The sequence below is a fragment of the Podarcis raffonei genome, chromosome 11 (genome assembly GCF_027172205.1).
Source record: "Podarcis raffonei isolate rPodRaf1 chromosome 11, rPodRaf1.pri, whole genome shotgun sequence".
In the NCBI taxonomy this organism is placed as follows: domain Eukaryota; kingdom Metazoa; phylum Chordata; class Lepidosauria; order Squamata; family Lacertidae; genus Podarcis; species Podarcis raffonei.
The window spans coordinates 16326357-16352507 of record NC_070612.1 but is presented as its reverse complement, the minus strand read 5'-3'; the positions used below and the strand labels follow the sequence as shown (position 1 = coordinate 16352507).

Here is a 26151-nt window from a genome sequence, read left to right as displayed (position 1 = left end):
TTATCAGATTTATGTTAATGTGTTAAGTGAAGGGTCATCTCCTGTTTCTGCTTCTGTCCAATACGTAACAGTAGCAGGAAATGTATCTATCCCAAATACTCGGTATTCACATTTCTGCCTTTTATTTATATTTTTGAATTAGTACTGACCACTTTAAGAATAAAAAATGATAGATAGAGCAATCCTATATTCACATTACACCAGAACTAGAGATATGCCACAAGCAAGATGACATAGGGAATTTGGGGGAATGTGACAAGGTGTGACCATCTTCTAGCTGCTTGCCAGCAAAGATCAGCCTCTGCTGGTCAGACCATGGCTAGAACAACCACGTTAAGTTGAGCTCTGTCTTACTGCAATAGTAATTAATAAACCGGGTCCCTAACTGGGAGCTGGACTTGATTTTATTCTCTTGGTCCCGTATTTTATTTAAAGATGTTCCCTCACCTGGGAAACGAACAGGTGGTTCAGAAGTAAATTCTTACCACAAACATAAGAAACACGAAAAACGCCCCACCGGATCAGCCCATCTACTGCAGCATCCTGTTCTCACAATAGTCAAGTAGATGCCCATGGAAAGGTCAAAAGTGGGACCTAAGCACAACAACACTTTCCCTATTTGTGATTCCCAAAGTTGAAATTCAGAATGACCGCTCCCCGCTTAAAACGGGGGGCGCCCTTTGCGTGGACGCGCGCAGCCCCTAGATCTGGAGCGGCTCCATCAGCATAGGCTTGGCTTCGCCTTCCCTCAGGTGGGATACCTGGAGGTCTCCGCCTACCTCAGTCAGTTGTCCAATCCCACCTGGGAGAAGCGTTGCCAAGGAGACCAGGCCAGGTAGGGGAGGGATTACCTGCCCACACAATAGAGGGAGGATCTTACCTGGGAATCCTCACTTGGCTCCAGAGCTTCTCCCACCCTACCCACCCTCAGTTAATGTCTTATTTTGCAGGTTAACTTTTCTTCACAGGTATTGCAGGTTAACTTTTCTTCACAGGTATGCGGGTGCTGCTACGTTAAGGTCGCTGTTAAAGGGCCGGGAGGAATTTTCCTGCATTGGCAGGTTTCGCCTTTCCCGTAGCAAAACGTCACAACTTTGGCGGTATCAGGCCTTGGGCGAAATCCTTTAGTCCATCTTCCTCTTTGCGGCAGCGATACCAGGGTTCCCCGTTAAAGGGGTTTCTGAAGGGAGGGTTTGACCGTACGCCGAAAGGTCGTCATTGCTCTCCCCTGCGGCGGCGGCGTAACAGGGGCGGCTATCTCTGCTTGAACATATGTTCTCCAGAGCCGGCCCATCCCCACACACACACACTGGATAACCCTGATGCTCCCTAGGTTCCCGGCTGGGGACTGGGGAGAGAGAACGCCCAATGCCTGAGCCAAGGTCTACCCACATTTGAAATTTAATAAAGTTGTGGCCAATTTAATCCCATAGCACGTTGTCTTGAATCGTTATTCCACATGACGGGGGGGACCGCTCGGGATCTGGGGACTCCGCCTGTCCACACAAATATACTGCCCCAGATAGCTATCGTGGCTAGTAGCTGTTGATAGCCTTATCCTCCATGAATTTGTCAAATCATGAAGAAGAGAACTATTAGTGTTTGTTGCTAGGCTTGAGTTGGTGAGGTTAGTGGAGTACCATGTATGTTATGATTTGGTTGTTTAACATTTTTAGAGTTGTACACACACACACACACACACACACACACACACACACCATTTGGGTGGAATCCTGCATTAATATAGAACAGCTCCCTCCTGTAGCTGAAAGTGAGTGGGACAGGGCATGACTGCCTATTCATTTGGTAGACGTGGGTTGGAGTCACTGATGTTTCTGAAGTGTGGAAACTTTTATTCCTATTGGTTGCTGCCTGCTATTATTATCAATACGTTTGGTGGTTATTGATGTTATTATGAAAGGATATGCTCTTTGAAAGAAATTGGAAAAACACATCAATACCCAACATGGAAGATTGGCAAATCCTAATGGTAGAATATCTGCAGCTAGAAAAAAGGAGGGAAAGAAAACCCTGGGGAAAGTATAATGGCCATATATGTGTGTGAGAGTAGTTGATGAAAAAGAGATTATGAGTGTATTTGTGTGTATAAAATGCTTGAGACCTTGATTTACGTTTAACAAGTGACACACACATAGAAATTTATATTGATACGATTATTGTTATAAATATATTGTGCTGTATGTATATATATTTGGATTTCTACCCCTCCTTTAAATTGTTGAGATTTATTGTATATTTATGTACTTGATATTTTTTTATATAGTAACTGCTTCAAGATCTACTGATAATGATTTAAATAAATAAATAAAATAATTGGGCTGGTACTTACATCTAAAGACTGCTATTATGGGAGAAGAGTGGCTTAAACCACTCTGATTCTTTTTCAGCAGCACCACACTCATTGCTCAGACCAAAGCCAAAACAGGCACCTAGTTCTGGGGCAACTGCAGAGTTTAAGTTGAACTACGCTTCTACATAACAGGAATGAGCTCATCTATTTATGTCATACTCACCCAGTTTTTAGCAACTCCCACCCTGCTAGACCACACCATATTGAAATTCCTTAGGTACTTGTCCCATATATTCCCACTTCCATGGAAATCTGGTTGTACAGTACTTTGAACTGTGGTATGTAAACAAGGCTAAAGAGGTTTCACATGGGTTTTAGCAAAACATGTATTTCATATTCAACTTGGTTTTCCACCAACATAAACATTCAAGTAGAGGTCCCAAATCTATTAAAAACAGCAGGTTTTACCCCATGGTGTGGTGAAATGATAAAATTTACATTTATAATGATTATTTTCAAAACCATTCAAATATGTAAACTAAATGAGGCAATAAAACTTTAAAAGCCAGTCATCATGTGTCAGAGCATACACTATGTATATTTTCCAAGGGGTGTTTCATGGCAATCTTGGTATTAGTTTGACCGTTTAACACATAACCACAAAACAATCACAGGTTGTGAATATATGTGATCCTCTCAATGAACTACATTTGACATTTTGAAACCCTGTGCCTTAATAATTCCTGTGGCTATTTGTTATTTGAAAAATGCTCATAGAAAAGCTTGCATTAGACTATAATATTTAAAAATAATTAAGGGCCTTCCTTAGCTCTAGCACCATTTTGACTCTCATAGACATGAGCTAGAGTGGTCCAATAGATATAGCATTGGGCTTAGAGTTAGGAGACCAGCATTTACATTCCAAATCTGCCACAGGCGAGTTATATGGACTTGGTTGAATAACTGCTGTTCATACCCAGCTTCCAATCTATAAAATGAAGTTAATAATGACCTACTTCACAAGGATCATGTTCCTGCCCCAGCAATATTTTACATAGGCCAGCACGGAAGCTTGATGTGAACCGATGGTTATTAATTAGTCTGGCAGATCCACATGTACATTTGAATCCTTGGAAGCTGTGTATACATGGAGTTCCATCATGTGAACTGCAATCATGCCCGGTATCTCTCAAGGTCAGCACAGTGAAGCAAGGATACTGTAACAGGTCAAGCAGTGGCTTAGATTCTGTTCACCCTTGTGTGCATGCTGCTTGCAACTAAAGTGTATGTGGGATACTATTGACCATACTTACCTAAGAACCTTTGGGAGCTTTTTCTAGATGCACAGTCTGTAGGATCGCAGCTGGGGAGTACCTCCCTGCACATTGCAGGTTTGATGCAATTGCAGAAAGAAAAAGCCCTGACATGTTTCCTAACTATACATACTGTAACATGTAGTTTGACTCTTAGCTTCATAAGCTCACCACTATTTCAATAGTGAAGTACCACTAAAGAGCAGTTTTCCCTGAGTTAAAAGCAGTGGACAACAGGAAGTGTGAATAAGCAGTTAGTCTTACATAGTGTTCTTATAATGGCCAGATAAAATGGAAACAGTACAGAGAAGGGGAGGAGCCAAAAACAGCAGAGCTGATGGAAGGGCCCTGCTTCCCATTTATCCCTTTGCACATCCTAATGACTATTGATGGAAGGAGGAGCTATTTAAAAGAGAATATAAGAATATAGCACTGATCCCTTCCTAAAAAGTGAGCAGTTAGCCCTATCCCCCCCCAAAAGCCCAGTAAGGCCAAAATAAGTAAGAAAATGAATTGTTCTTAAGTTTTTAATACATTGGTGAATTTCTGTCTTCAGATCAGCTGCGGTTTGAGCCTCAACAAAATCCAGCTGGAATTCCTTTCATATGAATTGTACAATGATGCTCAATAACATTTATGCTCTATATACTGGCAGAATTCACCCAACTGTAGTTTCTTCTACTGTGCAATATATAGTCAGTAACACAAGACAGACAAGTGCCCAATAATTTTCCAAAAAGAAAACCAGTTAATGGTTCTAGAGGTCAGTTATGATAAAATAGCCAGAGAGAGCAAACACATAGTATTCCTTTGTTTTCTTTTTAATTCAAATTTATGTCTAAATTTAGCAATAGTTGTGAGAAACACTCAAGAAGTTAGATTCCAAGAGGAAACAGCTCAAAGCATGAACCTGCTGAGATTGTAAGAGAAAAGGCAAACAGCTACAAATGGTGTCATTTTTGTACACTAATAGTTTCAGCCCTATTATAGTAAATCCAGATGAGGTTTTTTATATAAACCTACTCTTGAAAATATTTCCAAACAACTTTGTTCCCTATTCTTATAATTTTAAGCATATTCTGATAGTGATCATTTTATTTACCTAGGGTGAATCTGCATACAGCCTTCTCTGGGTTTCAGATATGGTCAAACTGTGAAGAAAGTAAAAAAAAACTGTTCCGCTGTCATTTCCATAAAGGAATGGGGTTCCATAAAGCTCCAACACTCTACACTCCTAGTTCTGAGAAATTAATCAGAAGGAAAGAGCAGAGCTTCATTCCTTACCACCCTTACTGCCCCTAGGTCAGCCAAGCTACTGCTGTCCTTCCTACGTCTCCATTAAATTGGATTGCCTAGCATCTGGACTCTAACCTTGTCATTTCCCTAGTATGTGTGGCCTTCTTTCTTGATCCAGAAATGATGTACTTCAGCATTTTGCTTGGTCTTCTAGACATTTTTTAAAATGGGAACAAACATGGTTTCCACTGATGCAAACAGACTCAGTGGTAGCTGTGTTAGGGAGACAGAGAGCCAGGCTATTCAAATAATAAATTAAAACTTCTCATTGTTTTCATCCAGGCCTGCTTCTTGTTTATTATCAGTTTTTTCTCATTTATAAGGTCTAAAATAGTTTCTCTTCAGGTTAGCTTGAAAGTTTTTATATCAAAATGTTTTTGGCTCCGCCTCCTATTTATGCAACTGGCCCCGCCTCCCAACAGTGCTGATAGGTTAACTGGGGTTTGGCAGGAGCCCCCAATGACTAGCACAGGGAGACAGGTCAGCCCAACCACCTGGTAAGTCCCATGTGGCCAGAGGTGCTGTGCGCGGTCCCCCAAAGGGCGTCCACAAAGGAAGGTGTAAGTGCTCATTCTAGACATTTGTATAGCATTTTATGCCTAGCAAAGTAGATGTAAATGAAATTCCTCTAATAACAATTTTGGTAATGGTCTGAGGTGGTCATACACTTCACTTCATTCTCTTTTTACCTAAAGTTAGGTATATTCAAACTATGATAGAGTGCTTTAGTAAAAATACACTATTGTGCCCTTTGTACAGCACACTGTGGAAACCACCATGTCCCATTCAGGGAGTCTTTGCCAAAAACAGTACTGAGAATTGGAATGTATGCCAATAACAATCACTGTAAAAAAAATAATCCTTGTTTATTCATTTATACAAGGTGCAATAAACACAATGTAAATGCCAAAAGACATCACTATTGAAGAAGACACAATTTGGTAAGTTATAGAAAGTTATATGGCACAAAATATATTTTTTTCTAATATGCCCTTTTTGCTAGGTTTTGTTAAGTTTCTGTGATCAGCGCCTACATTTTAGTAAAAGGGCCATTCATGGCCAAGGTGAAGCCATCATTTTAACTGGATGAAATCCTATGTATACACTCATCTCCTGGAACTAAACACTCACCCTCAAAAAAGATATCTTTATCTTCCTTTTAAAATTGGACTGACGGCAGCACTGACGTGGGTAAGGGGTACAGGGCTGGAAGGCAGCTGTTAGATGGACAAAACTAAATCAATGAAAACCGTTTATAAAGTCCCACAGCACACTGCTGTTTCCTCCAATGACGACAAAGCCATATGTAGTCTGTTTCCAGCTAGCAAAAGAATGGCATTTGTGGACACAACGTACCATTAAAAGAAAGAAGAAGAAACACCCATGTTTTCTACTTATGGTGGCCAGATCGTTTTCCTGGCAAGGATGTGACATTTATACAAATAATGCTGTGAAGCAGAAAGGCAAAAACCTTTCTTGTATTCATTAGAACCTTCCTTTCATCATGAGAACAAAAAAAACAACCCTTAAATCAGAACATTTATGTTCCAGAGGGGAAACAGAAGATCAACAGTCATCAGGCTACAACCCTGGAGGCAGTTAGACTGGTTATCTCAAAATCATTTTATGCCTTGGACCTATTCCTTTCATATATCCCTATGTACAATTCTATAAACAAGTGTTTAAATCTTATCAGGAATTAATGTTAAAAGCACACTGCATTTATTTGTTTCATGTGTATCCCACCCTTCTTATCTGCAAGACATAGCAAAGTTTAGGGTTTAGCAAAGTTTCTGAACTCGTAATTATTTTATTAACACTTAAATGGGAATAAGTTTCATCATGGATCTTTTGTTTCCCTGTTGTGCCTGTCATCCTGACATGAAATAATATAACTTTTTTACTTTCCCTTACATAAGTAAACCATCATGTGTATTTGCTGTCACTTGTATCTTGAAGTACTAAAAGTTAATGGACAGATTACCTATATAATGCTGACATTGGCCCTTTGCTCAGATTTTACTATCAAACTATTTACAGCTTGTAATTCCTTCCCTTAATGCAGGGTTGAGCCTGTATATTAGTGAAGAACCTCAACAGACTTACTGAAATCTACTGACCAAAAATGCAGAAATTCAAGCAGGCACTAGTGTGAAACTTCTCTTTGAACTTAACGTTTCAAACATTGAGGGGGGGGGACCCAAAAGGAAAAACATTCTTTCCTATAAACATTAAGCTTATAATACCGATCACTTTCTGTTCTCAAATTAAACTGGAGCCCGCTTTTTAAATGCAATGTTTTTAAATCGTCTGCAATAATAATACCTCCCTAGTTTTTGAGGAAAACATACAAAAGATAAAACATAACTAGGATTGTATTGTTTGTTTTTGTTTTAACACAAAGATAATCCAACCTGAGAAATAAGAGTATTTGACTCAGCATTTGCATTGAAATAATGTCTAACATTTTTTAGAAAGGATAGAAGCTGCCTTTGTCTTCTCTTGCCCCTCCCCCCAAAAAAATTGAATGAAGGAAAAGATGTTATGGCAAACAAACCATATGAAACCAAGAGAAAGCAAAGCAATGCAAAATAGCTAAAAAGTTGTATGAATTGGGATAGGATTACTGTTCTTGAAATTTCATCTTCCATGTTCTTGGCAGCCTATTTTAATTTCTGTGTTGAATGTATTGCTGAAATGGATGTGTGATTTTATTGTTTCCTGCTTATTATTTTATGACCTGTTATTGGAATATTGCATGCGCTTTTAGCTGGCTTTGTCAGATATTGTAAGGCATCTTGTGAAAACGTAGTATGAACAGCAGGTAACAAATGTATTACACTAAATAAATAAATAAACAAACAAACAAACAATAAGGCTCAATGAATATTTATTTAAAATTGTTTTATCCCTCCTCACTTATTTAAAACATTTTTACCAGTAGTGATATTGGCTTAGAAAGTAAAGCCAGACATTTTAGATACAGTACTATAATAAGTTTCACATAATTAAGAATACTCTAACTAGCCACCTGAAGACAGACAAAGTGGGCCAGTCACTTTTCACTGAACAAGAAATTTCACAACTGAGAGCCACTACTGATAAGGCTGCAACTCAAATTTCCACACATCATATCTAAGGAAAACAGGGGGTTTTGTCCTATGAATAGATACTCTTCCAACAAAGGGGTGGGGGTTGAGAAACCTAGGCCCCGAACTTTTAACAGCTTTTAAAGTCAATGCAAGTAGTTTGAAATTATTAAACAAAGAGAGTACTAATGAAGTTGCTCCAATATTGGTGTTATGTGATCTGAAACCAAGGGTTGAGGGAGTGTCAGCCACCACAAAGAAATTGAGAAGAGCATAGTGGATGCCACCATAGGAAGGAATACAAAAAGTTTTTGGAAAAGTAAACGGACCACTATACCAGTATCCCCACTACATGCTCTAACACTTTCCTTCCAAATTGTAGATTTTATAACTGTCTGATAGTTATTCAAATCAGTAAGACACAGGGTATATTTCTTTAGTAAAGATCTTACTACAGTGGTACCTCGAGTTACAAACACCTCAGGTTACAAATGCTTCAGGTTACAAACTCCGTTAACCTGAAAGAGTTACCTCAAGTTGACAACTTTGCCCCAGGATGAGAACGGAAATTGTGTGCCGGTGGCACAGCAGCAGCAAGAGGCCCCATTAGCGAAAGCACGCCTCTAGTTATGAACAGTTTCAGGTTAAGAATGGACCTCCAGAAAGAATTAAGTTCGTAACTAGAGGTACCACTGTATAAGCTATTTATTAAGGATCCTTTAAGACTACTAAAACTACACCCTCCCTATGTGAGACATTAAGAACCCCTCCCACCCAATATGCCAGGCCCCTCCAGCGGCAAGAAGGGGACCTTGTCCACCTCCTCAGGCTGAATAAATTGAAATGCATTATGGTACTTGGGAACCATGAGGGCATCCATAACTTTATATATGGGTTCCAAGTTAGCATGGATTTAAGTCATTTTATCTTCAAGGTGTTTTGCAAATTGTTCACAGTGGACACCTGAGGGTGGAGGCTCCATTTATCTACTAATGTTAATAACCACTGATAGACCATAGATTCCTCTTTCAAACAGTGATCCACATATTTTGGCTCTCCCTGGTAGCCAAGTCAAAACTTGTAGCCTGCAGAATGCTGCCCTTGTGTGCATGTTTACTTGGAAGCCTCTTTGAATACTACGGGGCTTTCTGCCAGTTAAGTGTACACAGAGTAGCATGTACACTGACCTCAAACTGCATCTCCATGGGACGTCAGGGACAATCCTTTGATTCCTTCTTCAGCTTCAAACTTCAGGTTGCAAATGGCATCCTGCTGCACCCCTTGGGTGGTATATGCTGATGTTACCAAAGCAGTATGTATATAAGACTTCTAGGGTAGGTTTCATCCTGCTGTGCTGTGTGTTATTGCTTATACATACCATCCTGTCTTCTTTATACAATATAGCTGGTACTTAGGTTTATATGAAATTCTGGTGGAATGGATTGAAGCTTAGTTTGGCTGAAGCTGATGCAAACACCAACAAGATTTCAGGAATGTGTCAATGTGATTGCAGCAAAGAAAGAAAGACAGAGAGACAGAGGAGGTACAATAGACACTGTAGTAGGTTCAGGAGGAAATGGAAATTATAGCAGAGTCTGTGGATGCATAGAAGATGTAAGGTTGATTAAATTCAAAAGAATTTACTTCCAAATAAGTGTTCTTAGGGTGTGTATGATTGAGTGACTCAGCACACAAACAGAAAAGTGGCCAGCAAAGTTACTCTCCCAAAATAATGTTTCTAACAGGAAAATAAAGTGTGTTAACAAAAGTGATAAAGAAACTGAAAAACACTCACCACGGGCTCCACCCAGATAAGCATCATAAATAGTCAGCTTCTTCTGTTCCTCTGTATTAGAAAAGGAAATCAGTCTCAAGTTAGTGCTGACAGTGTTCTTGAACCTCTGTCTGGCACAAATAATTATATGTTCATTACTGATCTGCAGCCCACAATCAGCAGTATTTAGTACAGCCCTGCTATCCACAAAACAACAGAGGATCAGGAATCAAAATCTGTGGCCATGTTAATTTGTACTTTAATAACTACAGTAGTCATGAGGAGGGAAGGAGGAGCAATTAATTAAGTTTGTATTTAAAGGCAAAAATACCTAATTCACACTTTCCAAAACAATATGCAAACCAAAACACCGCCATTCTTCAAAATTCACATTTGCCCAAATGTTGCAATGCAGTTTTTCAGCCAAGTAATGTTTTCAAAAGTGCATACTGTATACTAAATAGTGCATATAAAAATAACATACAAAAATCCATTATAATAGGGAACTTTTTAAATTGCTCTGCAAAAAAAGTACCGGTATATTAGACAAAATTGCTTACAAAAATGTGTATATTAGAATTTGCACTAAAATGATGAATTTTCATGCAGACTTTTAAAAAAATGCAAACTGATGTGGAAATGTGGAGATTTGAATTGAAGATTGGAGAAATGAGAAAGAAAGAGAAAGAAAATTAGCATATTCACCCATCTGAGTTTGAAGACCTTATACTTTGTGCTGGTCAATTATTTACTTTACTAAGAAAGTCAAAATATATATATTATTTCAAATAAAAGAGAGATGTTTGTGCTTCACAAAAGGGAAAATGTGATAGTTTGAGACAAACTCTACATTAAAGTTTATATTAATACACACTTTATAAGATTTAGGTTTGGCAAATATGGCTCTGGAACATGATTACGCAAAAATTATAACAAATTATATATTCACTAATGAAAGTAATTATGAACCCCTGGCTCAAGCACTTTATGGGTAGCTGGCAATTCATTCAGGGTTTTCGTAATGGGCAGAGTGTCATTCTCCTTCAGGCTATTACTATGAATCATGGCAACAGCAGTCAACCAAAAGCCTTGGCTGTTCTATGACAATCTAGATCATAGCAACCATGTTTTCCAGAAAGAAGTCAATGGTGGGCTTCAGCAGGAGGAAATGACTATGGGTTTATGTTCACAGTCAGCTGTTCCAACCATTCCCTCACCCCTTACAGTTTCATGTCAGAGACTCAAGGGACGGATAGAAAGAGGAAAACACAAGCAAGAGGTGTCCATGTCTGCGAATTCACCTAGCATGTACAGTCTCCTACATCCTCAGCAAGAACTCAATCAGAATCTGAAGAGGAGAACCATGCTACACCAAGTAGGCTCTTTATCAATGGCTAACTTGACAGTCCCTCTGTGATTTACTTGGGTGGGGGGAGAGTCAAATGCAGCTTCATTCTCTTGCAGGAAGGAACAGAAAGCTCATGTGTTTCTGTTCTCCCACATCCCCATATTATTAAAACACACATCTCCACCTTCCAAGAGATGTGCTGGCATGGGGAGTTTTGTATGTCTCCCTCTAATATAGTTATGGGAAATGCTTGAGTTGTGTTTCAGATATTATAGACTGTCATGTCCAAAGCGTTATTTGCCAGATTCCGAGAGGCTCTATTCAACCTATGATTAGAAGTACCCACAGTTGCCTCCCGCATACGTAGTTTGCAACCCAGAGATTAATGCATTTGTACCAGTGAAATGAGAGGTAAGGCTCATTTCTTGGATCTCTCCTTCTCTGTCTGCTGCATGCCATACTTTCCCCTTCCTACTGCACAAGGACAAGTGGCAGGCAAGCAGCCATAGCAAAAAAAAATCCCAGGAGACACTTGTGTCATTTGATTAGTACAATTGTTCTGTGTATCCTCAATCTCTGGATTGCAAACTGGCAATCCTACATATCTGTGAAGTTCTGCTAAGCCTTGCTACTGCTATCTTAAAATCTCAGTAGTGCACTGTATTAATTAACCAATTAAGATTCATATTCTGTCCTTCAAAAAAGAAGTTCCAGGGTGGCTACTACACGCTTGGCAACCTCAAAATATCTATTCCCAATCCCAAGCCAACCCTGAGTTGGAAGAAGCAGCAGAAAATTCAGACCCGGTTCAAACTTTTGTGCAACAGCATAGTTGCTGCTAAATATCACTCACCCATGCTCAGGGCTCCAGATGGTTGTGGGTCTACCTCCAATGTGATCAGTAGTCCTGCACAGGAAGTGGATTCAAACATTCTTCAGCTGCATGGAGCTCTGACCACAAAGAAATGATTTTCAGCAGCAACTATGCCACTATGCAAATGTTTAAATTGGGCCTAAGGAATCCCAGCTGAAGTCCTTGTTCTAACATCTCTTTTTAATTCCTTGTCACTGCTCAGTATTTCTGCCTATAATTATTTCCCCCATTTCTCAAGCCATTTCAGGCAGTGCTGAGGGAGAGAGAGAAATGTGGAGGGCTGTTTTACAGATTTGCTCTGGGGGTTGATAGTTTATTTATTTAAAATAACTGCCACATGGCATTCAAAGAGGCTTGGCAAGCTGGAAGTTACTCACCTACACTAGCATCAAGATGAATACTGTATATTAACTGTTGTGTTGTGCTTGTTCTGCAAAAAGACAAAGGGTAAATCTTCAGAACTATTGGCCATTTTACCAATATTAATGAAATTAGCTAGACATAAAAGCACCCAAACAACTGTATATTGCTAGAATTTCACCATTGGACAGTTTTTAACGGATTTGTACTGTTTTTACAATAGTATACCATCTCAGACTTTGAAACTGCCCTGTTGCTAGAGATGTTCGTTAAACAGTGGCAGTTGTACAAATATGGACTGAACTTTTCCAAACACCTCCTCCCAGCCATTTTAGAACTTCATGTGCCAAATGTAACACTAAAATACACACATTAAAAAAACAACAGATGGTCATTAAAATCCTACACTGTTAAGCAGAGTATTTTCCGTGCACGCAAAGAAAAGTCATGATAATCAGGGAAAGTATAATTCAGCATGAAATGTTATTTGAAACAGCTCTCATTGACCGAGAGCCACAACACATTACATAGCCCTGTCATGGAGATGCTGTCAAGAGGGGCCTTGCTATTGTGATGGATCTAGAACTGAACACCACCATCATGTTGCAAATCTGCAACCAACCACCAGCAGCTACAATGGGGAATGTGGTGTGGGTATATAACACAGGTGGTATTTCTAAATACTATGGTCTACTTGATGATCTGTCACCCATCAGAGAATAATTTTCAGTCAGCTCTGAAGCCCAGGGCAACAAAAGTATTGATTTTTGCTGGAAAGAGTAAATCCTAATTAAATTGTGGGGAGGGAGGATGTGGTTGGCATTTCAATGATGATGCCATTTCAACACTGCCAAAAAACAAAACAAAACCCTACCATGTACGAAGAGCACCAATCCCACAATAAACACATATCTGGATGCACCCTAAGGGAGACCCACCATCTGGAGAGAAATTGATAAAGTTTGGCAGGTTGGCATAAATAATGGCTGGTTAGTTGGACAAGCCAAAATGTGTAGTTCCCTGGTGTGCTCCTCCTTCCCCAAAACCAGTTCCCAAATTTTGTTGTTCCACCTGGCAGGTATCAGTGACAGAATGGCAGAGAAGTCCCCTCTCTGCTGCAGTGACTGGAATCAACTTTCATTCAGCTCCTCACCCCCATGATTCTCCTCCATGGCTCTTCTCCATGGTTATTATATCAAGTGAATATACATAAACTCTGTATCTTCTCTCTCCTGCCCGGCCCACCTCTATCTTCTCCAATCCTTTTTTTCCATTTAAGTTGTATCTATTTGATTTTGTATCATTCTTTGCATATCACTTAGCAGAATTTTCTCCTTCATGAATGGGAACAATTTCTGGGGCAATATTTCTGAGGCAATATTTCAGTGACGCGAACACTAAAAGAAAGGTGTTTCTTTTATTTACTTAACAGAATTCACATACTGCTTAATCGACAGAAAACGTCTGTCATTTTTTTAAAAAAGCATAAAAAAAAGTTGGGTGCTAATTTACTGCACTAAACACTTTTCATTGCAGTTGTGCTACACTACAACCTGTTTAAATAGCACTGTACTTTTCTTTTGTCTCTATATTACCATAATGCTATTATATTATTATTACTTATATATTTATACCCTGCCTTTTTTCCTGACAGGATTCAAGGCAGCTTGCAGGTAAAAGTAAGAACCGCTGAAAACATAGAAAATGGAGTAATTAAAAACAATTAAACATTTATAGAAGTAAAACTATCTATCTAAATATGATTAAAATTAATAGCATACAAATAATCACAACAAAATGTTCTTGTCACCATAATGAGAGCTCCTACTCTCTGTTCCCCTCAGACACATGGGGAATGGATAAAGAGAAGGGAGCTTCAGTTCTATAAACAAGCGCAGTTCCTCAGCCTGAAATCCTCTAAAACTGTAAAGCCTTGAGAAGCAGAGTCCTAACACTCTGGTTTATTAACATGAATATTATTATTATCATTATTTTTTATTTACTTATGCCCCACCTTTTTCTCTGACAGAACTCAAGGCGGTCTACATATAAAAATGAGAACCATTAAAAATCTAGAAACCCACACGCCCTACACCCAGAACTTTCTCAGAAAACTAATTTACGCAAGTCTGATGAAAAAGAGCAAGCTAAGGAAAGACAGATGTCACAAAGCTGAATTAAGACATACCAAAAGGAAGGAAGAAAAGGAGGGAAAGACGTCTGCTGCAGCAGGCCTGAGACTGAGAAACACATTGAATTAAGACATACCAAAAGAAAGAGGGAAAGATGTCCGCTGCAGCAGGCCTGAGACTGAGGTGTTTCTTCACTCTTAGAAACACATTGAATTAAGACATACCAAAAAATAGAAAGAAAGAGGAGGGAAAGACGTCCGCTGCAGCAGGCCTGAGACTGAGGTGTTTCTTCACTCTTAGAAACACTGGGAAGTTGAATTCAGCAGTGCTGCTTTTCGTGATCCTTCGCTATCAAAGGAGCGGAAAAAAACCAAACAAACCCCAAACCCTGGTTCATAATCTGTGTCAGGAGCTGGGTTACCAACTGGCAGAGATGTTGGCTTTCCATTTGATAGTTTTTCTCCAGCTTGGCATCAGGTATTTTGCTGAGTATACCACATACCTTCAGATCTGAGGAGGGTGGTGTGGTGTAATTTTTTTGCACAGAGCCTTATAACCCACTTTGATCCTCTGACCAAAATTATCCTGGCTCCGTCCTCAAACTGATAAGAAACCATCCTACTTCACAAACTGAACAGTTAATAAGTCCAATAACTGACCCAGTCCTTTTTTTAAAATCACAGGTTTACAATCCAGTTCACGAAGCTTTGAGCGACTCCTGTCTAAAAATCAAGGCAAACCTCCCTCACACTTATTATTTATTTACTTCTAATTTTCTCCTCAGAATTTATTTAGTTATTACTAATTTATTCATTACTAATTTCTCCTCAGAATATGGAGGCTGGGCCTTGGGGAGCTGCTTCCTGGTTATCAAAAGCTTGCATTACAGAGGCCTAGCAGAAAACCCCACTCCCTGGATTGCAGGGTTGCCTCTGTACAGCTCCAATATGAACAATTTTTAAATCTCCAATTCGAGCAGAAAGTCAGGATTGTTCTTTTCCAACCTGCTGCTGTCACCTGTTCATACCTCATTGGTTGTGCAATGAGAGGCCTGGGGAAGGAATGGGGAGGAGGAGCCATGTTTTCTCTTTCCTGCAGTGTGTGCTTTTAAACGTCCTATTTTGATCTCAGCAACAAGGCTGCAACCCTGCTGCCTTGTTAATCCCAGAGCATTTATATCCATTTTTTGTTTAAGGGTCCTATTCCAATGTGAATTTGATAGTCCAGAAACAAGAGTCTGGAATGTTCCTTCAGTTCACTTCAACTCACCCAGAACAGGCATTCATACATTTATCTGAATTCATACATCACAGTATGTAAAAGAGAAATAACAAAATTCAAGTTAAAAGTAGTGATGCATTTACAGTACTTAACCTCGGGTTAAGTACTTAATTCGTTCCAGAGGTCTGTTCTTAACCTGAAACTGTTCTTAACCTGAAGCACCACCTTAGCTAATGGGGCCTCCTGCTGCCGCTGCGCCGCCAGAGCACGATTTCTGTTCTTAACCTGAAGCACTATTTCTGGGTTAGTGGAGTGTGTAACCTGAAGCGTATGTAACCTGAGGTACCACTGTATATGACCAAAGAGATTTACCCTCAGCATATCAACCAAGTCATACTTCCTCCCTCTTTCCTAACTATGTTTTGGTGCCTCTTCTTAATACCATTCCCCTTTGTTTAGCAAAGCTATACCTGCTGTTGCTTCCACTTTCCAGAGCAGCCCTTTCCGCACTACATGTCTTTGCTTTTTCTGCTCCCCTGTTCTCCTGCTCTGCAACCCAAACCCCTCCCTATAATCCTGGGCAGCTCCTTTTCCCTTTTCCTGTGGTCTTTTCCATTTAGAGACATGGGTTCCTTGCTACTTCGGCTGAGTACAAACTACGTATATGTTTAAAGTGCATTTAAAGGACAGGACCCACCTGCCAAAAAAAAAAAAAATCAGAACTGTAGTTCACCCTTCACAGAACTACAATTCCCAACACCATTAACAAACCACAGTTCCCTGAATTCATGTGCTTTAAATGTATGGGGTGTACCTGGTTTCTCAACTCAGGCTCCACACAGGTGTAGTTAATGCAAGAGGTTTTATGAAACAGCATCTGCAGCAGTAGTTTGCCACATTTGTAAATTAATTCACTGTCCACATGACTGAGTAAACTGACTTGGCAGCATGGACGATACAAAAGTATCTGCTTATCTGCTTTCTGTGGATATTACTGCTGGTGGATTAAAGTGTTCCAAATACAGTACTATTGCAGTCAACAGTTATACATAATCAGTTTGGGAGGGGTTTTCCTTCTGCTAACTCTGCACCCTAAGATACCAAAGAGCAGCAGTGTTTTAAGGGAAAATACACAATGGAAAACCTAGATGGAAAAAACCTGACTCTTGGTCTACAGAGAAGTGTTAGATGTTGCCTCATTATATTTGAGGATAAGAGCCTACAGAAGTTTGGCAACTGTATGAAGAGATATGCAGCAGAGTCTCTCTAAATCTTTCTGAATGCGTAAATGACATGTAAAAGTGAGTTTTTATTGCACTTGGCACACTGCCTGAGGTCATAACACATTGCTTCCTTAGTAAATGTCTTTTCCCCCTAACCACAAAGATATACTTCAGACCTACCAAAAACCCCATAGGGAATAAGAACTGGGATTTCCCATTAAACAGACGGTGATCACTTCATAATGGATTGCTGGCAAGTTGCCAAGTCTACAGTATGACTTGCAAATGATTTCCCCAATAACTACCTTTTTCAGAAAAACAGAATCACTGTTTTGCTGTATGAAATGATTCACAATAACAGCTGCAGAATTAAAAGTAGAGTGTTCAGGGTACGAGGGCAAGCAATAAGAAGAAAGGCCAGTCATTGTTGGGGGAAAGCATACCAAAAGTTGGTGACTCACAAAGACCTGCTGTTTTTTCAGATGTTTGGAATCTCACATATGTGGAAGCAAGCTGCAATTGCTTGGGGCAGTGTTGCATGAACAGAACCATTTCCATTTGCACAGTGGGACTTCCCCCCTCCCCCCTGCACACTCACTACATCTGTTATGGGGTCCCCCCAACCCTCCAGAACACATCTGGGGACGGGCAAGCAGAGGAAAGGGGGTGGAAGTCTTGTTGTGGAAGAAGAAGCAGGCCCATGGTTGGGGGGAGGCAGCCAGGTTCACTTGCTCTGGACCTTGGAGAGCTAAGCCAGCCAAGGCACTGTACTGGGGACCAGCTACGTTTTTTAGTTTAGAACTTCATTCTAACTCCACTCTGGTCCTCAGACAGGCTCGGCACAGGCCTGAGCAGAATACTTTCTACTTACGCAATTATTTACTTGAATACTGCCCTTGGTCAGATTGGAAAGGTGCCTTATACATGTGTCAAAGTCTCTCTAGTAGCAAGGAAAATGCTCATAATTATTATCAGCAGGTAGTAATAGAAATAAGGCTTTCTCATTAGAAAGTCTTTCGCCAGAAGGGGACAACATGCAGTGTGCTGGCTCCACACACCATGTGGTTATGCACGGTGGTGATGGGAGCACATCAATCCTGAGGGTTTGCTCTCAGTGCATTGACAATGCCAAGCATATCACTTTAATGTTTCCTATGGGAATTAATATCCTTTACTTACATAGGAGTATAAGTACATAGGAGTGAAGTGTACTTAAAGGAGATAACTTTGGGAGGGGGTGGAACAGTTAAAACTCTACACTTGTTGGCTTCTGTTTTTCTGAGAGAAGGCAGCTTTCCCCCCTCCCCCTGGTCATGCTGAATACAGACCATTTACTTTGTCTTATATTGGACATGAGGGGCGCGAGTGGCGCTGTGGGTTAAACCACAGAGCCTAGGGCTTGCCGATCAGAAGGTCGGCAGGTTCGAATCCCCGCGACGGGGTGAGCTCCTGTTCGGTCCCTGCTCCTGCCAACCTGGCAGTTCGAAAGCACGTCAAAGTGCAAGTAGATAAATAGGTACCGCTCTGGCGGGAAGGTAAACAGTGTTTCTGTGCACTGCTCTGGTTCGCCAGAAGCGGCTTAGTCATGCTGGCCACATGACCCGGAAGCTGCACGCCGGCTCCCTCGGCCAATAAAGCGCGATGAGCGCCACAACCCCAGAGTCGTCCACGACTGGACCTAATAGTCAGGGGTCCCTTTACCTTTATATTGGACATAATGGGAGCCACTGAAATTTGAACCTACTCTGACTAGCATCACCACACCCTTTCATCATCATAACTCCATTCCATTTCTTGGGCACTCTTGAGCATGCTCGATACAGTTCCTGCAGACCCTCTAAGTGTCCCTATTTTCCAGGGATGTCCCTGATGTAGAGAAGCTACCTCAGTTTCTGATTTGATCCTGGAATGTCCTGCTTTTCCTTAGGATGTCCCTATTTTCATTGGAGAAATGTTGGAGGGTATGGAGTTATCTGACCCCCGAGCTGTCTGAAAACAATCCTGTATAGGGAAGGTTTTTTAAACATTTAATGTTTCATTGTGTTTTTATATATGTTGGAAGCTGCCCAGAGTGGCTGGGGCAACCTAGTAAGATGTGTGGGGTATAAATAGTATAATTATCACTATGGAATGGGATTCCATTCCATATTTTCATCAGAGAAATGTTGGAGGGGATGTTTGTGTTCATTTGCTTTGAGACCTACACAATGAAACATGAGATATATATTATTTTTATTATTATTAATTTTTGCAGAAAATTGTGCCCCAAGCTGCACAGGAATTACTGTCTAATCTTCAGTTCTTTCAGTTGCAAAACTGTTCTCTCAGCTGCCTTAAGTTTTCAAATGATCTTCACCCAATTAAGAAGATATAAAATGATGCCAAAAACTGCTAACAGAGAAATACATTTAAAGTCATTCACTTTTGTCAGCTTTTTTTTAAAAAAAGACAAACATTTGTTCGCTTGTTTGCGGCTGAATAAATATATGAGCCACAGTGCGAGCAAGCTAAGAAAATCTAATACGTGTCTTTATAAGGTGTGAGTATGACATTGTAAACTGCCCTTCCTTTGCTGAAAATCTGTAATTGGATTTTTATGTGGCTTGTTATTAAAATGTTTAGTCTGAGTAAGATGAAGGAAGAAGTGACTCTTTGCATGATCTGAAATTAAGCCTGTAAAACATTTGGATCACATTTTCCCCTAGATGTATCTTGATACGGCCATGTTGTACTAAAGGGCAAGGGATGGAATGTTTTATTTCATATGACTTCTCTGCATTTGATTGACAGCAGATCAAAGTATGCACTGACCGCACCCACCCCATTGTAAAGCATTGAGCATGAGAGGATATCAAAGTTGTGCCTGTGGTGCTAGAAGATTCTAATGACTAATTTACACATGCAAACCTTGATATGAAGTTGCTGATTATGACTAGTTTGTCAGTATTTTGGGGGAGGGAATCAGTCATAGACCAGAAATTTAGGTTTGCACAATAGTTTAAAGATTGCTGTTGTCCAACCACAACAAATCCACGTTTTATTTAAAAAAATATTTATTGCTGTTAGGAAGGTGACAGGAAAATGCATAGGATATGTGGGATGACTGAATGATTAATGGACTGAATAATTAATAGGAAGATCAGAGAATCAGAATTGTAGAGTTGGAAAGAACCACAACGGTCATCTAGTCCAACCCCCTGCAATGCAGGAATCTTGCACCCAGTGTGGGGCTCAAACCCACGACCGTGAGATTAAAAGTCTCATTGTTATGTACTGAAGTTCTCACCCTGGGCCAGCAGGGGGATACTGTAGATAGTTCAGGTCCACATATGCAAATAAGGGATCGAAGGTGACGTTCAGTGATTGGATAGTTACAGAAAATGGTTACTGTTGCATTCTAGTGGAGCTCTATATAAGCAGGCTGGCTGAACCCTTCAGTTCAGTTCTGTTCTGGCCTGTGAATAAACAAGAGCTGTTTTAAGAATCGCTGTGTCGTCTGATATGTTCACCCACAACCTAACTCTCATGTTCAGGTCCCGACTGAACAATCCCATTATAAACACCACATAAGAAAATCAGGATGAATGCTCATTGTTGCATAACATCCCCACAAACAAATCAGAATGAATGATCAGTAAAGACAGGATATAGCCTAACCCCCACATAAGTTTTGTAAAAGCAAATCAGATCAGCTAATGGAAACCACTATCATATGGTGAACATGCATGTGTGAACCCATCCCTATATTGGGATTTTCCTTCACTCTGTTGGTCTTGCTTAGATGTAGAATTATTTCTACCCGCAGTCTGTCTGATGTTCTTCTCTGGTTTCCTCTTCTTCTCTTACAGCATGAGGCTTGGCAGTGTAAGACATCTGGCACTATCTGCTTGCTAGGACTGCGCTGTGCCTCCTTTCCTTTTGTTACCTGCTTGTGGCATACTGGTAAGGATTGTGTGAGTTAATCTTACTGTCTTGTAAAAATAGCAGACATTCCTGTGGTAAGCCAAGTGCTAGTATTTATTAACTAGCAGAGGAAAGAAGAGCTATATTATTCACAGGAACATGGGAAGCTGTCTTGCACTAAATCAAATAATATATTCGTTCTTTTGTATAATTCGTAACCCATCTATCTACTTCACAGAGCTAACAAGATTTATTTATTTATTTTATGCATTTCTATCCCACCTTTCAAAACACCCCTGCATTAAAAAAAAATGTGTAACACATTGAAACGAAACAGTATAATGAAATACCATTCCAATACTAAAACTAGTAGCCTTAGGAAAAAAGGGGAAAAACTCAACACAACAAATTAGCCAACCTTCAATAAATATACAATTAAATTTTAAAAAGAGCAGTATAGCAGATAATTTAAACATCAAAATTTAGCTTAAAATACTGGTGTTAATAAAAAGCCTGCCAGAAGAAAATTGTCTTCATTGGGAAGCCTGTTTGGGCTGAAATATTGAGTAAGAGGGGATTGACTGCTAAACCATTCTAAGGAACATAGTGAAAAGCAGGGTCTAAATTCCTAAAATAAACAAATGAATAAAGTCCTGTAGCTAGACTGTTGACTGGGGGCGGCCGCCGAGACCATATAACACCCGTCTTGAAAGACCTACATTGGCTCCCAGTACGTTTCCGAGCACAATTCAAAGTGTTGGTGCTGACCTTTAAAGCCCTAAACGGCCTTGGTCCAGTATACCTGAAGGAGCGTCTCCACCCCCATCATTCTGCCCGGACGCTGAGGTCCAGCGCCGAGGGCCTTCTGGCGGTTCCCTCATTGCGAGAAGCAAAGCTACAGGGAACCAGGCAGAGGGCCTTCTCGGTAGTGGCGCCCGCCCTGTGGAACGCCCTTCCAGCAGATGTCAAAGAGATAAACAACTACCTGACATTCAGAAGACATCTTAAGGCAGCCCTGTTCAGGGAAGTTTTTAACGTGTGATATTTTATTGTATTTTTGGTTTTTATGGAAGCCGCCCAGAGTGGCTGGGGAGGCCCAGCCAGATGGGCGGGGTATAAATAATAAATTATTATTATTATTATTATTATTATTATTATTATTATTACTGTAAAAATCCATTTAGATAAAAGTTGCTGAACCACAGTCATCCTTAGAGAATATAAAGCTCTCTTAAACCTGGTGTCTAAAAGATAACAATGTTGGGGCCTTATGGATCTGCCTGGGACAGGTTGCACAGATGGATTGCCACCACTAACATGGCATTCTTCCTGGTGACCAACTGTCTAAGCTCTGAGGCAGGGATATCAGCAGAAGAGCTTCCCTTGGAGACCTACTAAAGTCCAAGCCTGAGGGACTTGATCATTGCTGAAAGGCAGAGTTGTGGAACCTGTGGCCTTCCAGATGTTGTTGGACTACAGTTTGCATTTTCTCTGACCATGGTGGCTGGAGCGTCTAACAATATATGGAAGGCCACAGGTTCCCCATACCTATCACAAGACCTCTTCGCCAGGGCAAATTGTTTTGTTTCCAGGGTTATGCTGTTGCTAAGGGATTTATTTATTTTGCCAGAATTTTAACATTTTTGCAATGTTATGGGCTATACATTTAGAATGTTATTTTTATCCTAATCTTTTATAGTTGCTTGCACCCACCCTGAGCCTTCAGAATAGGGCAGGATAGAAATGCAAATAAATAAATACATCAAATAAACCTAGGCTCTTGTGCTGAGGCCGATTATCTGATGTTTGAAAGTACCTCTAAATACAATGACCACACACGTCTTTATTTACATAGTGCTGGTTATCCTTTATGGCTTCATATCCTGAATAGCTTTGAAACAGTCAGACTTAAAAGAAGCTGAATATTGGTTGGTTTGTGTGGAATGCTTTTGTGGTCCACCAGAATCCAAATCTGGCAGTTTTACGACATAATACTAGCTGTATCTGTCTAATCTGGCTTTTTGTGGGTCTGCAGCAATATCTGGGTGGTCATTTTAGCCCAAACAACATGATCAAATATTTTTCAGTGGTAAGGGATTCCATTTTTCCTTATGGGCATGTAAACATCCAAGTTGCCTTCAGACTTCTACTAAAAGCACATTCTCATCTGCCACAGTCAGCCTGGTAACAACTGTGGTGTTGGTTTTTAGATGGTGCATGGAGTGGATGAGTGAGTGGCAAAGCTGCCATCGATTGTTTTACCACCCAGTCAGACTTCAAGTTGCCACTGCTTTAAAATCTGAAAGCCAAGGGTGTTTCCAGACAGTTGTCATTTTCAAGGTGGGATTTTGTCACATACCAGCAAATTCAAATAAAGTTAATTACAGTGGTACCTCAGGTTAAGTACTTAATTCGTTCCGGAGGTCCGTTCTTAACCCTGAAACTGTTCTTAACCTGAAGCACCACTTTAGCTAATGGGTGCTATATTGCTAATGGCAATATAAGTAATCTTACTGGAGGATAAAGAGCTAATCTTGGGAGCTGAAGTGCCACCACCCCGGACCCGGGAGTGCTCCGCGAGAGAGCCTACTGATGAGGTATTGAAGAGTTTGACAGCTGTCAAATTTAGCTGTCAAGACGGGAAAAGAGAACTTTGTTTCTGTTGTTTCTGCTGGCTATATTTGTTACAATTTGGTTACAATTTGTTGAAAACAAGGAAGAACTGTTACAAACTAACTTGATTTTTGGATTTGAATTGGAAGGAATATTAAGTTACCAAAATCCCTCTAGAGGGGGATTTGGGACATTACAAGAATGGCTGGAGGAGGGAAAATTCAGGCTGGCTTGGACAAAGTTTTTGTTCTCTTGGGAAAGTTACAAGGCCAAATTGATGTTTTGGCTACAAATGTTGCAACTCTGAACTTAACAGTAAATAACATCACTGAATTTGATAAGGATTTGACTCAGGAAGCCCATGCAGCTGGACAAAAAGAGAAACTTGAGAGCTTTGAGAGTGTGGAGAAGGAGATATATGTTGTTCCTGAGGAAAAGGAAGGAGGAGCTGTAACTTTGCAGATGATAAAGGAGAGCCAGAGGCCTGACATGATGGCTACAAAGGAAAATAAGAACTTGATGTCGAAAATCTGGCTTGAATTGGAGATTGAAGAATGGAGAGATCTCATGTGGAGATCTGAAGACCCAAGGATTACAAATTTGCTTAAGGTGGAAGTTGGAGGTTTGGGGACATTTGGACTTGAAAGGAATAAGAAACATGATTCGGGCTCCACTTTTAAGTATGGAGGTCTGGCTGGAAGAAACATGGATCCCGTTGGGCCAGAGCTTCTCCGAGATCTGGTGTTTAATATTAAGGCCTATAAAAAAAACCGACAGAGAGGAATTGAGAGAGAATTAAGAGCCTCGGACGTGAGATCTCCAGGCTGATAGTAGACTAAGACTGATGGACATTTGTTGGGGATTGAAACCGGGAGGGGGGTGGAGTTTGGGAATCCAAAGGGTGTATAATTACAATCTGTTTTATTTTTATTTTATTTTGTTATTTGTATGAAAATTGGGGAATTCGTGGAAGGGAAATTGGGTCGACGTTAGAAAAATGTTTTAAGAATGAGTATTGATGCATAAGTATTGTGTTTAAGTTTGGATAAGGCAAAATTGGTTTTTTAAAATGAACTAAATAGAAAAAGGTTAAAATTAGGGATAAGAACTTGCTGAACTAACATTTTGAATTGGAATATAAGAAGGGGAGGTGTGGGGAAGTCAGGGAAATATGTTATAGGAAAAATAGGATTGTGAACTTTATGTGTTTTTAAACCTTTTTGTTTTTCCTTTTTTGATTCTTTTTTAATGTATTAAAGTTGAAAATTTCAATAAATATCTTTTTTTAAAAAAAAAAAAGCCAAGGTGTTTAGGAGGCAGAATTTGCTCCCTGCCCTGAGTGACTCTTCTAGCCTCCACTGACTTCCAATAGCTGCTTCAGCACATCTGATGGTGTGCTTAAAAGCACATTCAGGTCCTTAGAGTCTTGATTCTCTAAGGGCGACTATGAGCAAGGTGACATAATTTCCTGTAAATCAGCAATGAATGCTTTAATAAAGTAACAAATCCTGGACCAAATATAGTCACTGCGGTTTTTTCCAGGCTCTTAAAACCCAAGGGTGTTTGAAAGATTCTAAATTAGAACATAAATATAATCTAGCAAATCAAAAAGCTCATTTCAGATAACACACACAGGCACACCAAAAACCCTATCGTCTTAAAGTACTAGAAACATTTAACACCACTGAATTGCTCTTTTGGGGAATGGAAGGGTTCGCCAACAGTTTTTGTACAATCAGTCTTTATTCCACAGTCAGGTGGTTCAGCATCTTTGAAATTTTGCTTGTTAGATCAGGTGTTCCACAGCTGTTTCCTCCACAGTGACTCACAGCAGCAGTAAAAAGTCTGTTTCCACAAAGCACAATCTAACGCCACAGAAAGTTACATCTGCACCAGACCTCTCTCCTTAAAATTTACCACTGTTGCTACAACCAATTCTGCTCAATTGGGTGAATGATGACATTTTTTTAAGGCTTCTGATTCTACCACTGGCCTGTTATACAAGCTTGAAAACAAGCAATGTAACCAGACATTGTTCCAAAATTGTCTTTAATTTGAGTCATGCCCCAACTTATTGAGATATTCTGGGGAAACTGATTGTCAGTAGGGCAGAAAACTCACAACTTTGGTCCATTGAGCAGCATATTTAGCTGCCAATACTAGGAAACAGCTGAGGAGATAGGGAGGAACTGGGCTTACGCATTTACCAGCTGCCACCACCACATGGCAAGTAAAGGGAGGGCAGATTCAGGGGTTGCAAGTAGGGATGTTGTATAATGATAATTTGGCAAAGTTCTCCAGCAGGTTTCCATGGGGTTAATATATGCAGCTGTACTTATTAGGTTTTGTGTGTGTATATTTTAAGGGACTTACTGTATTTTTTGCACCATAACACTCACTTTTTTCCTCCTAGAAAGTAAGGGGAAATGTCTGTGTGTGTTATGGAGCGAATGCCTACGGGTGTCGGGGGGGGGGATCTCCTGCAGTTGTGAGCAGAGGATCCATGGTTCCCCTTCCTTCCCTCCTCCGTGGCTCGCTTTGAAACAGCAAGGCGGGAGAGGAGCCGCTTACACAGGTGTAAGCGGCTCCTGTCTGGTTGGCTGCTTTAAAGCATCCATGCTCTGTGTCCCTCTCTCCTCCCCACTCAGCTCGCTAAATAGCAGCAAAGCTTTTCAGCTCTCTAAGCCAGGGAGG

At 40.3% G+C, this 26151-nt stretch overlaps 2 long non-coding RNA genes across 6 annotated transcripts in view; one reads left to right on the top strand and one right to left on the bottom strand.

The window, feature by feature from the left end:
- The window catches only part of LOC128423774 (uncharacterized), a 146510-nt gene extending 130150 nt beyond the window's left edge, over positions 1 to 16360 (bottom strand). The window contains exons 1-3 of one of the 5 annotated variants that reach the window (XR_008332841.1): positions 16189 to 16360; positions 12383 to 12435; positions 9805 to 9855 (exon numbers count right to left, since the gene is read on the bottom strand). This is a non-coding gene — a long non-coding RNA (uncharacterized LOC128423774). Of the gene's footprint in view, positions 1 to 9804; positions 9856 to 12382; positions 12436 to 14549; positions 14682 to 14721; positions 14853 to 14999; positions 15811 to 16188 lie in introns of those variants that run through there. The other 4 variants (XR_008332845.1, XR_008332844.1, XR_008332842.1 and 1 more) reach the window with 4 other exon arrangements.
- Positions 14865 to 23218, top strand: LOC128423773 (uncharacterized). Its single transcript, XR_008332840.1, has 3 exons — positions 14865 to 14974; positions 20790 to 20883; positions 23055 to 23218. It is a non-coding gene; the product is annotated as an uncharacterized LOC128423773 (long non-coding RNA).
- The last annotated feature ends 2933 nt before the right edge of the window (positions 23219 to 26151 follow it).